This window comes from Ursus maritimus, unplaced genomic scaffold, assembly GCF_017311325.1.
Source record: "Ursus maritimus isolate PB19 unplaced genomic scaffold, ASM1731132v1 scaffold_16, whole genome shotgun sequence".
Classification (NCBI taxonomy): Eukaryota; Metazoa; Chordata; class Mammalia; order Carnivora; family Ursidae; genus Ursus; species Ursus maritimus.
The window spans coordinates 34,270,711-34,284,432 of NW_024424008.1; positions in this window are offsets into that span (position 1 = coordinate 34,270,711).

A 13,722-nucleotide genomic window follows, 5' to 3' on the forward strand; every position below is an offset into this window, starting at 1 on the left:
TTGCCATTCTAACTGGCATAAGGTGATATCTTAGTGTGGTTTTGATTTGAATTTCCCTGATGGCTAATTATTTTGAACATTTTTTCATGTGTCTGTTAGCCATTTGTATGTCTTCATTGGAAAAGTGTTTGTTCATATCTTCTGCCCATTTTATGATTTGTTTATTTGTTTCTCGTGTATTGAGTTTGAGAAGTTCTTTGTAGATCTTGGATGCCAGTCCTTTATCTGTAGTGTCATTTGCAAATATATTCTCCCATTCCATGGGCTGCCTCTTAGTTTGGTGCCCTTTGACTCCAGACCAGGCTTGATGCAGACTCAGGTTACATCCCACCCTCTGAATACACAGCAATTTTGCGGGTCTCCCATAACTCTTAGGGTCTCAGGGTAGTAGAAAGGGCCCTGGGTTCCAGGACTTTTATAATTACCAATACTTCCATATCTCTTCATCAGTTTTCTCTATAATATGGGTTTAATAACACATGCACCCCTATTCTGTGCTCCCTAGTGAGCAATCTTTGTCACATTTTCGTGGGTGTGTTCTGGAGAGATCGCTAGATCCAAAGACTCCCTCACCTCATTCTTCTCCGCCCTCATCCATACCCATTATTGTGAAGCAGAGAAAAAACATCTTCCACTTTTAGAAAAAAAAAACTGGGGCTCAGATTAATTAGATTGCTCAGAATCTATGGGATTCTATAGCCCATATCATTACCCACTATGAAAACGCCTTCTCACTCTTTATTGACATTATTTTATATACCTCCTTCTATTGTTCTCCTGTGAGTTTCTTAAAGATGGGATAATATCAAAGACCTCCATAAAAGAGGTAAAGCAATAAAACTCCTAGAAAAAACATATAGAGACAAATTATCATGATATTGGCTTTAGCAATTATTTTTTTTATATGACACCGAAAGCACAACAATAGAAAGAAAAAAGAAGCCAAACTGGACTTCTTCAAGCCTTAGAACTTTTGTATATCACAAGACATTATCAAAAGAGGGAAAAGGCAACTCACAGAGTGGGAGAAAATATTTGCAAAGCATATATTTGATAAGCAATTATGATACAAAATATATAAAGAACTTTTACAATTCAGCAATAAAAATCAGATAACCCAATTCAAGAAAGGGGCATAGGATTTGAATAGCCATATCTCCAAAGAAGGCATACAAATGATTAAGAAGTATGTTTACAGGGGCACCTGGGTAGCGCAGTCGTTAAAGCGTCTGCCTTCCGCTCAGGGCGTGATCCTGGCGATCTGGGATCGAGTCCCACGTCAGGCTCTTCCGCTATGAGCCTGCTTCTTCCTCTCCCACTCCCCCTGCTGTGTTCCCTCTCTCGCTGGCTGTCTCTCTGGCACATAAATAAATAAAATCTTAAAAAAAAAAAAAAAAGAAGCATGTTTACATGCTCAACATCACAAGTCATTAGGGAAATGCAAATCACACTGCTGTGAGATACCACGTCACGGCCACTAGGATGGCTATTATTAAAAGCAAACAAAAAACAAATAAAAAACAAATTAAATGTTGATGAGGATGTGGAGAAATTAGAAATCTTGCTCATTGCTGGTGGGGATATAAAATGATGTAACCACTGTGAAAAACAGTATAGCAGTTCCTCAAAAGATTAACTGTAGAATTACCATATGATCCAGCAATTTGACTTCTGGGTATGTATCCAAAAGGATTGAAAGCAGGAATTTGAGCAGATATTTATACACCAGTGTTCATAGCAGCATTATTCACAATAGCCAAAAGGTTACTAATAATCCGAATGTTCACTGATGAATGAATAGATAAATAAAATGTGGTATTTACATGCGACAGAATATTATTCAACTTCCAAAAAAAAAAAAAAAGGAATGCAATTTTGATTATATGCAACATCATGGAGGAACCTGGAAAACATTAAGCTACGTGAAATAAAGGACAATAACGGTACTGTCACAGTATATGGGGTACCTAGAGTAGTCAAATACATATAGACAGAAAGCAGATTGGTGGCTGCTGGGGGGGAGGGGAATGGGAAGCAGCTGCTAAAGGGCTATAGAGTTTCAGTCTGAGATGAAGAAAAAGTTCTGGAGATGAGTAGTGATTTTGCCTTCACTGCAGTGTGAAGGTACTTAATGTTCTGAACTGTACACTTAAAATTTGTTAAAATGATAAGTTTTATGTTATATATATTTCTGCCACCACCACAACAAAACCCAGAACGGTATATAGTATGAGCTCTATAAACACTTAGAACAAAGTTATGCTCCTATTCAATTAGGCTTTGGGGTTGTGAGCAGATTTACTGACTAATCAAATTCGGGTTGAGCTTCCAGTTGTTGTTTCTTTCAACAGCACCAGAGAGATCATATCCTTGAGGACTTGCTACGGGCCAGACATAATCCTGGGCTCTGGAGATTCTGAAGTGAATAAACACAGTCCTTGGCCCTGATGAACTCACATTCTAGTAGAGGAGAAGCTATATCAGCTGATAAATTATAGTTAGTAGAGATGTACATACGGAAACAGACCAACACAAGAAGAAATGACTGATTCTGTGATGGGAATGGAGGAGTGATCGGGAGATCAAATGCCATCCACATACAACCCTGTCTCCTCCAGCCCTGTTCTCGAAGGTGCTCTGAGATCATGAGGGCAGCATGACTAGGACAACCCAGTCAGTGCTCTGCATAGGTAGGCTCTTCAGCTGACCTTGGAGAGAAGGATTTTACCAGTCACCCATCTCCCTGTGCTGTGGACACCGGCAGAAGTGAGATACAGTCCCTGCCCGCAAGAAGCTCACATTCTAAAGGGACAGAGAGACTAGGAAACACAAATTTAAGGTGATGAGACTAAGTACAGTGGGGAGGTAAGGAGTGAGGGATCTTCTCTGACCAGAGGGCCCCAAAGCCCATGCTTTCAGCTAGAACCCTCATCAGTTAGAAAGCAAGTATGGGTGGGCTGAGCCTTTCATCAGAGCTGATACAGCGACACACCCTATGTCCCTGTGAACACCGCTGACCGTCTTTGTGACCAAAAGACCGCACACCCTCATGAGTGTCCAAGCGGACATGCTTGCATGAGGCAGTGGACCGGACAGGCCGGGCAGAGAGGTCCAGAGGAGCAGGTGTGACTTGGGGAGAAAGTGAGAAAACCATAAGAGAAAGAGATAAACAGTGATGACAATAGTGAGAGAAATGTGCCGGAGTTCATTCTAGGGAAACAGTTTGGCCTGGAGTTCTCAGGTTCTGTTTATCTACTTTTTAAAAGAACAAACAAGGTGATGGGATGTAGATGACTTGTGAATTCCTAGAAGATGGAGAATGGAAAGGTCTGTTTATTCTGCCACTTCTTCCAGAAAGCCCCCATGACTCATTGGATGAAATGAGATGTCTATTCTCTGTGCTTTCATACCATCGCACTCTTGACTTACCCCTGCTGCAGCACGGACCCCACAGTATTGCCGGAGTTCTCAGCCTCTGCACAATTGAAAGCGTCAGGCAACTCTCAGCGGACGGTGGGGGCTGTCCCATGCATTGGGAAATGTTTAGCAGCACCCACTTCTGCCCACTAGATGCCAGCAGCACCCCCCTGAATTACAAAAAAAACAAAAATGTTTATAGACACTGCCTAATGTGCCCAGGTTGCTAAATAACCCCCAGTTGAAAATCACTGCTGTACTGTAATTGTTTTCGCTGCCATGTGTCTGTGGTAGTTTTGAGTTGACCGATTATTTTCTCCCTAGCAGAGCCAGGGACATAGAGGTGGTCGATTACCACTGGAAGAACAAGTTGAAGAATGAATGTCCAGGTTGAGTTTGCAAAGGTGAAGACTGGAACCACAACAGAGACAAAATGCTAGTGGAACTACTTCCTCTATCTTCAGCTATGCCAAGTGGGCGCCAGGCTTCTAAACGAGGGTCATGTCTGTTTCCAGAAGGGGGAAATCCACCTTCCAGTGTTTGTAAGAGTCACTGAATTAATGCCTACCTGTTGTTCTTGTTAAAGAAACTTACAATTTAGTTCCAGTTGTGTTTGAAAGATGTATGTGTGGGGAAGTGAGTTAGGACCCTCCTCTGGTTTAGCACGAATAATACAAGTATGGAACATTTACAAAAGTGTTAGTTAGTGTGGATGCTTCGGGCTGGCAGAGCATTATCATGGCATGGGTTCAGGGAGCTCCATGAACACTCTGGGGAGGGTACTACGCAGAGTGGACATGCACATGTGCACACGCTCAAAGAAATACAGTTCTCCCAGGTGCTTGGGTTCTGATTCTCATACTTGTGCTTTATTCTTTGTGCAATGACCTCTGCTTTCTGGGCCATTTCACGGTCCTGGGAAGAAAAGAGTAGGTTCCTACCGAGGGTGCTAAAACCTGGTGAATATGGAATTTTGAGAGAGAAATCTTGGACTCGAGTCCCAATTCCTCTATTTTCTACCTTATAACAAGTTGTTAGCCCCCGTGAGCCTCAGTTTCTTCCACTGAGAAATAAAGCAAATAGAACTGCATAGTTCTCAGAGTTGTTGTCGGAAATAAACAAAACAGTGTTTTCGTAATGTGATTTGGGAACACTAAAGTTGGAAGTTACATTCATCTTTGGAGCATGGTAACAACTGTTGACATTGCTTAGCCATTACATAGCCACAGCAACCAAACAAAACTTTTTCCTCCTTGCATGTATAGTAAAACCGGAAATAATGCAAGAACCCTTTTGGATCGAGACAGCATTACTATAGCGCCTGGGTGGCTCAGTCAGTTAGGTGTCAGACTCTTGATTTTGTCTCAGCTCATGATCTCAGGGTCGTGAGATTGAGCCCCACGTCAGGTGCCACGCTGTGCATGGAGCCTGCTTAAGATTCTCTCTCTCCCTTTGCCCTTCCCCACCCTCTCTTAAAAAACAAACAAACAAAAGACAAGCATTACTAAACCACATCTTCAGGTTGGGACACTTCAACAAAGCACAAGGGATAAGTCCTCATGGCCTAGAACAAAGCAAGGTTTCTGGAGCCTAGACCTCTGAGCAGTGAGGTTGTTCTTAGCTGCCTAGCCCCTAGTCTGCCCCCTGTGGTCATGGACAACACAGGAGGTGCTGAGATCCAGCCCCAGGTCTGCGCTTTTAGGAGATGGTTTTCAGAGAGTTGTGTTAGGCCTGTTCAAGGACATGCGGCAGCCTTGGCAGCTTGCCCTCTGGCCAGTGCTCATCCATCCTCCCTCACACTGAGGTGCACCAGGGGAAGGCAGGAGAGAGTGATTTGATGGAAGGCTGAGTACATCTTAATCAGCCTTCAGAATTCTCTGCCCCCAGGCTCAGAATCCAGGTCTGAGAGGGTGAGGCCAGAAGCCAGAACACAGACACAGCCAGGCCTGTGTGGTTTAGAGCTCCAGCGCCCCTGCCCTTCCAAGCACTCAGCCCCAGGAACTGCTGGCAGGATTGGGACCAAATCATCACCATTTCCCACTCTAGTTATCTGAGTGGGGGATGGGAAGAGCCTTTGAACACCATCCAGATCATTCCCTCTTCTGTCCCCTTCTCCGACCAGGTACAGGGTGGTTACTCAGACAATACACACTAAAGTGGCAGTGTTATTTGTTAACATAGCAAAGTCCTTCATTTGTTAAATAGCTGCTTGATGGAATGCACCTGTGTTACCAATCAGCCCACTCCTCTGGACACCACAGAACTCATTGTTCCTGGGGAGTCACTCCAGGCAGAGCCGGGGCAGGGGCTAACGGACCCTGCCATAGCTACTTTCTGCCTTTACCTTTCCCTGCCATGCCTGGCATCGGATGTAGCACATATTACTCTAATGCCTAGACTTGTCCTAGCTCCAAGGTTCATAGTGGAAGGAGAAAGGTAGGCGTGGGCCTGAAGCCACTTGCAGCAGAAGTATGGTGTTCCCTTAGCCTGCCGCTCAGCCCTCATTAGTGCCCTCTAGGTGCACTCTCTCTGAGAAACAAAGGCCCCCTCTACAATTAGAAAAACAGTCTCAAGCTTTACCCCAGCTGTTTAAGGTATTATGGCCAAATATATGATAGCAACCTGACCCTCAGGGCAGAAGCCAAGTGGATGAGGAGCCCGCACCCTTGCATCTCCTTTTGTTACCTGAACCCATTGATGTAGCCGCTTGCTTTAATAGAAGACCCCAGGGGTTTCCAATGCCCACCATCTCAGGACTAAGTAGCCCACAAGACAGAGGTGCCCTTGGCAGGAAGAGAACCTCTCTTTTCCTATGTTATTCATTTCCTCTCCTCAGGACACAGGTCTATTGGCTTCCATAAAGTATGTCTCTTTGTTTGCTCGAAGGGAAGTTAATGCAATGTAACACCCATTAGTGATTCAGGTGTGAGGCTATGCTCAAGGGCCTAACTGGGAAGGCAAACAGACTTTAACCTCAGGAAGCTCATGGTTTAGTGGCAGAGTCACTCACGTGGACAAGTAATAGTAATGTTCTGAGTCCATAAATTAAGTAATTATGAAGGCTGAGAGTGCAGAGGTGGGTTGGTGAACTCTGCCAAATGGCCTTTGCGGAGGCAGTGAGCCTCCCTCTGAATGACCTGCACAGACAAAAGGTCACGGAACAGTCTGACCCAGGCTAGGGACTGAGTCCCTCTCCCACTGAGCCTCGAGCCACCCTGGCTTCTGCCCCTTTCAGAGCCGAATGTGGCACCTGCAGGTGGATCAAGGAGCAGCCAGGGCTGCCATGGAGACCCCTACCTGTATCATCCCCATCCCATGGCAACAGGGAGGCTCATTAGATGGGGCTTTTCCACTGTCATCTGCTTCCACACACATTATTCTCTGGAGCACGTTACTGGCCCAGCTATGTTCCTTACCAGCAGCGTGACCTCGGACAAGCTACTCAAATTTTCGGAATCTTCATTTCCTCAACTGTAATAATACCTGCTTGGTAGGATAGTTGAGTGATCTACAGACGATGGTTCACGTAGAGCACTGCGCACAGTGCCTGCTACACGGAATTGCTCTGTAAGAAGCAGCTATTGCTATTTTATCAGGCCCGACAACTGTTCTATGAGGTGGCCAGAGAGGAATCTCCATCCCCAGTTCACAGACGAAGAAACTGAAGCTCGTGATTAAAATGTCTTGCCCAAGCAAACTAGAACGAATCTGATGATTGAAACATTGACTAAAGCAATATGATTTATGATTATTTAAAGTTGCTCTTTCTGCAAATGGAAGCTGCCCAGACAAATGGGCTTGTAATAGAAGGAGAAAAAGCAAGCAGCAAGCCCAGCTGGGAGCCTGCCCGCGGCTCCAGCCTTTGTGCGCAATGACTATCTGACACAGGTTTTGGAAAACCACCTGAGGGAGGGGGTCAGAATTCTGTGATCTTGTCTCTATAACCCTGTGCTATGGACGGCGAGCTCCTCCTTCTATGCTCAGTCTCTCCTCTCTTGTGGTAAAAATGACCCCCTGCATTTTTGCTCAGCATTTTCACATCCGCTAAGCCCTTTTTTCTACGTTTTTTGATCCACAAATAATACAGCAGTTAAAAAATTATACTGTCAGGCCTTTCCAATGGTTTCATATTTTCCATATTTTAGTCTTTAAAATATATGCTTTTTATACTATAAAATACATTTTGTATATTTTATCATTTATATGTTTTATGCTTTCAAATATACTATCTTATTTCATCCTCACAAGATCTTCATGAAGTCAGCAAGGAAAGTATTCTTATTCTCGTTGGACAGTTGAGAGCAGGAGGACAGATGGTCGGAAGTGCCTGCCCTAAGGCACAGAGCTAGTTTGCTGTGAAGTTGAGACTAATCGGGTTCTCCTGGGCTAGTGTACCCTTGCCTCCCTTCATAAGATGCCCTCATTCCTACCCGATTACTCACCTTCACAACATGTGTGTGTCTTTGTGTGTGTGTGTGTGTCTCTGCGTGTGTGATTTAGGGAAAGCCCTTTCTTTTCCAAAGCAACCTAGTGTTGTAGAAAATCATAAGCCAGCTAGCAGCAGACCTGGATTCTCACAGCAGACCTGATGTTCATTCTTTTCATTTTAAGACTTGAGTGTTGAGTTGTTTGCATTTAATATCTACCAAACTGGGAACTAAACATATATGATTATTTATTCCTCACAACAACTTGAAGAATTGGGTGCTGTTATGTCCCTTCTTTGACTGAGGGCCCTGAAATGACACCATCTTCTCAAAGCCACAAGCTGGCAAGTGTCAGAGCCGGGGAAAATGATGTTTCTCTTGGGTCCTGGTTTCCTTAGCTCTACCTCATCAGGGTAAGCTTACAACCGGGTAAGGTCCTCTTGAGTTTAACATTCTGGGATTCTGGGCCTCTTCTGCTTTACCTGTTATTTCCCTGAAAGGTCCCTGAGGAATGTGACCACGAAGACCCAAAAAACCTCCACTTCAGGCGGGAGGGATGCCATTGGGGAAAGGAGGCATGAAAACCAGCTTGAGGGGCATCAGACTTGCTTGGACATGGATGGCTCTTTAGTCCTCTGAACTTGCTGAGCTACGCCTTCAAGGAAGGAAGCATGGAAATCTCCTTTCCCACTCACTGCTGGATTTAAGCAGGTCAGCCTCCATCCATGCAGCAGGCAGGATCCTAAGCTTCTGTCAAAACATTGCACTTGGTGCTTCAAGTTGGAACCCCAGACCTTAGAGCCAGGAGTGGCCTTGAGGTCATATTTCCAGCACACTCACTTACATATGAGTAAACAAGCTCAGAAAGGGAATTAACTTGCCCAAGGTCACGCAATGAGTTAGCAGCAAAGCCAGGTACGGACCCCAGTTGTACTAACATTGGCACATAGATGTATAATATCCACCCTCCAGACACCCCCTGGCCTTACTTTTTTTGCTTGTTGAACTTCTTATAATAGAAGCAAAATGATAAAGGTTTACAAAAATGCCATATACGGCAGAGGTGTTTAGTATGACGGAGACCATGAATAATGCTCCCATCACCTTCTCCAAAGCAAACTTCAGGAAATAGAACTTTTGGCTGGTCTCTGCCAGGCTTGAAAGCATCCAAAAGTCCATTTTCCAAAAGCAAGAAGGGTTTACAAACTTGGAAGAACTGCAGAATGAGGAAGGGCTGCTTCCATTCTTGGGCAAAGTGTAGCCCACTGCAGGGGATGCTTCAAGTTATGAGGAGGGAGAAAAGAGAACAGATTAATTAGGGACAGAAAAGGGATGCCTGGGTGGCTCAGTCCTTTAAGCCCCTGCCTTCAGCTCAGGTCATGATCCCAGGGTCCTGGGATCGAGCCCCACATCAAGGAGGCTGCTTCTCCCTCTGCCTGCTACTCCCCCTGTTGTTCTCTCACCCTCTCTCTCTCTCTCTTCTCTGACAAATAAATAAATAAATAAAATCTTTAAAAACAAAGGGGCAGGGGTGCCTCGGTGGCTCAGTCTTGAAGCATCTGCCTTCAGCTCAGGTCACGATCCCAGGGTCCTGAGATCAAGTTCTGCATCGGGCTCCCTGCTCAGCAGGAAGCCTGCTTCTCCCTCTCCCACTTCTCCTGCTTGTGTCTGTCTCTCTCTATCTCTCTGTTTCTCTCTCTGTCAAATAAATAAACTCTTTTTAAAAAGTAGGGACAAAGAAGCGTTGTATTTTCCATAAAGTGAAGGAAGGAGGGAAGGTCCATGATGAGTTTTGGGAATCCATTACAATTTATTAACTTAATTATGTTCCTTTATCTCCATGATTATTATTCAGCTTCATATCTGATGGTGATTAATCTATACCTTGTAATTACACCCTTCTGACTTTCACTGCAGTGTTCATGCCTTTTGCTGACCACTTTCTCCCAGATGCAGAGGTAAGTTGTGTGGCTTGAGTATTTCAAAGTCCTTTTAGTGATAAGACTCATCTTTCCCAGCTCTGCTTTTCCCCCACCAGCTTTCTACAAGCTAGGCTTTAGAAGTCTGTAAGACCAGAAGAGAAGGAAATCTCTCCCTGGAGGCCTCTTGACCTCTTTGCAGGGATGGAGCACTAATGAAGAAGTCAGAAGGAGTCCATCTTTATACTCTATTGCTTTCTGGGGGCTGGAGAACCTATGCAGTGGATAATGGGGTATTGGAGAGTGGGGAACATAATGCTTGGGAGGTGTGCCATGGAAATAACCAGAAAACGCAGCGCCCAGGCCTTATATCTTTGACAATGGTTTAGAAAAGTGGATGCTATGGTTTTCTAATCTAAAATTGGAACCCATGGTCTGATAAATTCTGGTATACTAAAGACACAGGCATTTCTGGAAAATCTGGGACTTACAGTTGCTATTTTAAGACAAACTCCTAGAGATCAAAGTTGGTGAACCATAGAGGAATTAAAGACAGATAAGATTGGTCCATCTATATTCTTTGTCAGATACTGGAAATAGTTCTCCAGTTGTGGGGCTTGCCTTTTCATTTTTTAACACTGTCTTTCAAAGACAGAAGTTTATAATTTTGGTGAAATCCAAATTATTATTTATTTTTCTTTTATTATTAATGCACGTTGTTGTTCTTGTTCTTGGGTAAAAAATATTTTCCAGTCCAAAGGCCTCAGAGATATTTTGCTAGCTCTTATTCTACAAGTTTTGTGGAATTCTTCATATTTAGATATGTGACCGATCTCAAATTACTTGCCTGTGCTGGTATTAGATTAGGAGAGACATTCATGTTTTTCTATGTGGATCTTCATTTGATCCAGTACCATTTCTTGAAACACTGTTCCCCATTAAAACCTTGGCGCCCACATGTAGGCCTGCTTCTGGGTACACTATTCTAGTCCAGGGACCTATTTTTCTATTCTAATTCCGCATATTAATTATTGTAGTCTCTTAAAATCAAGTAAAGTTGTACAATCAAATAGTGTAATTCAGCCAACTCATTCCCTTTTTGCTTTGGCTCTCCTAGATCTGAATAGGTTATATTTGCACTCCTCTATAAATTTAACAACAAGCTCCTCTATTTCTTTTTTTTTTTTTTAAGATTTTATTTATTTATTTGTCAGAGAAAGACAGAGAGAGCCCAAGCAGGGGGAGCGGCAGGCAGAGGGAGAAGCAGGCTCCCCACTCAGCAAGGAGCCTGATGCGGGACTCGATCCCAGGACCCTGGGATCACAACCTGAGCTGAAGGCAGACGCTTCACAGACTGAGTCACCCAGACATCCCATAAGCTTCTCTCTTTCTACAATAAAAAATGCTGTTGCTATTTTGATTGAGATGGCATCCAAATTGTGGTTGATTTGGGGAGACTTACCATTTTAACAATATTCATTCTTCCAACTCATGAACATGCTATTATCTCTCCATCTTATCTGTCTTTAATTTCTCTCAGCAAAATTTTGCAGATTTTAGTGTAAAGATCTTTCATATATGAATGAAATTTATTTCTAACTATTTTATGTTTTAATGTTACTATAAACATTTAAGCTACCATTTTAAATTTTTATAGTGTTTAGGAATACAACAGATATTTGTGTTCTGAAACTTTGCTCAATTCACTTATTAGCTCTCACAGTTTTATGGATATATAAGAAATTTCTGCTTTAACAAATATATGTCTATTCATTAAGACTATTCTACCCTTCATTTTCAAGCTTTATTTTTTTTAAGATTTTACTTATTTATTTGAGAGCATGAGAGAGAGAGAGAGACCATGAGCAGGGGGAGTGGCAGAGGGAAAGGGAGCAGACCCCCACTGAGCAGGGAGCCCTAAATCAGGCTAGATCCCAGGACTCTGGGGCATGACCTGAGCTCCTGAGCTGAGGGCAGACGCTTCACTGACTGAGCCACCCAGGCACCCGTTCATTTTCAATCTTTAAATGTTTATTCTTTTTCTTATTTATTGTATTCCATACACCTGGAAGGAGAAAAAGAGCGCAGAGGCACATTCATGTGGGATTTCTATGACTCAGGCCGGGCAATGGTGCACGTCGCTCACACTCACATTTGAGCTGTCCTGTGAGCACAGCTGGACTGTGCAGGGGGCTGGGGCATATTATTCAGGCCTGTGTCCAGAATGAAGAAACTATTGACTTGGTGAGTTGAGTAGCCAGCCAGTCTATGCTATAGGGAAACCAAGACTATTTTAAAAAACAGTTAATTTACAAAATAATTTAAGTTTAATGATAAGTTCTTCGAAGAAAATTAACAGTGTCTGTGTGTGCCTATTTGATTATTTTTTTGTGTGGTTGTATAGTTTTATGTCCATAATCGTATCTTTGGGTTTCCCACGTGACTGTCGGTCAGCATTTTTCTCACTCCTGATCAGGGATCTTTTCCAAGTCCTGTGCCTGCAGCGCTCTGTAAAACCCTGGAGGCCATGCTGTGCCCATGGAGGTGCATTCACCCTCAGTGGACCAGAAATGAGAAGTTTCTTTGAGAACAGATCTCTTTACTGAGAGCGGTGCAATTCAGTCAGGAATTCAGTCTTTCCTACTTTCCCAAACACATTTCAGGGTGGAAAGTGCCTAATTTCTTCCTATTCATTATTTCTCTAAGAATATTCCCATTACAGTCCACAAGTCCACCAACCTAGAGTGCAGGAGCAGGTCCAAACAGCAAGTTCTAGCGGACACAAACATTCAGTCCATAGTGATGTGGGAAACACAGGCAGAAGATAAATTCTTAAACGTCCTTACTACTTAACAGCCCATTGACAAGTCCTTAAAATAGGCAGAGGGACATTCCTCCAGGAGCTCGGCTGCCTCAATGTTAGTACCTTGCTAAAGGCAAAAGGCAATCTTAGCCCTACCCCCCAGGAGCCCGTAAGCCTAATTTAACATATAAAAATTCTTTTGAAAATTTCCTTTATCTCTAAACCCCCCAAGATGTGTGTTGGCAATCATCCCCCAAGCATATGGCCCACCAATATACATCTGAAGGGTAAGGTTTTATTAGACGGTAACAAATGATCTTTCCCCAAAAATAGCTAGGCCCCTCAAAGTCCGGGAAATCTTGCTTTCAATTTCCCTAGAGACTTATGCTATCTCTAACCCCCTCCCAACTTGAAAGTATATAATGGGCCACTCCTTATGACCCAGGTGCAGCTCTTTCTGCCCATGTGTCCTGTCCCCATTCTTTAATAAAACCGCATTTTTGCACCAAAGATATCTCAAGAATTCTTTCTTGGCCCTCGGCTTTGAACCCTAACGTTCTTTCCTACATCACATAGCACAAGGTTTGAGAATTTAAATATTCTTTTTTTTTTCAGTTTATTGTTCTTTAAGTTTTCAAAAATAATTGCTTTTTTCCCCAAATGTCTTCTTTCTTGTATATATTGAATGTATGCAATTTGATGATTTGATATATGTACATATTATAAAATCGTCACTAAGATCAAGCCAGTTAACATATCTATTATGGATATTTGCATCAGCCTTTAATTCATATGCTAAACCCTAATCCCCAGTGATGGTATTTGGAGGTGGGACCTTTAGAAGGTAATTAGGTTATGAGGGTGGGGATTGGTGTCTTCATGGAAAGAGGCAGAAGAGAGCTTGCTTCCTCTTTCTCTGCCCCTCTCTGAGAGGATGCAGCTAGCAGCTAGAAGGAATCCATCTACAAACCAGGAAGTGTCCCCACCAGAAACCAAATCAGCCAGCTCTTGAATTTCCCAGCCTCCAGAACTGTGAGAAATAAATGTGTGTAATTTACATAAAATAAGCAAATTCTAAAAGGAAGAAATGATAATGAGGTCAGCTGTTTCCCTTTCAGTGACCCCTCCGCACCTTCCAGAACTCCCCTTTGATCCT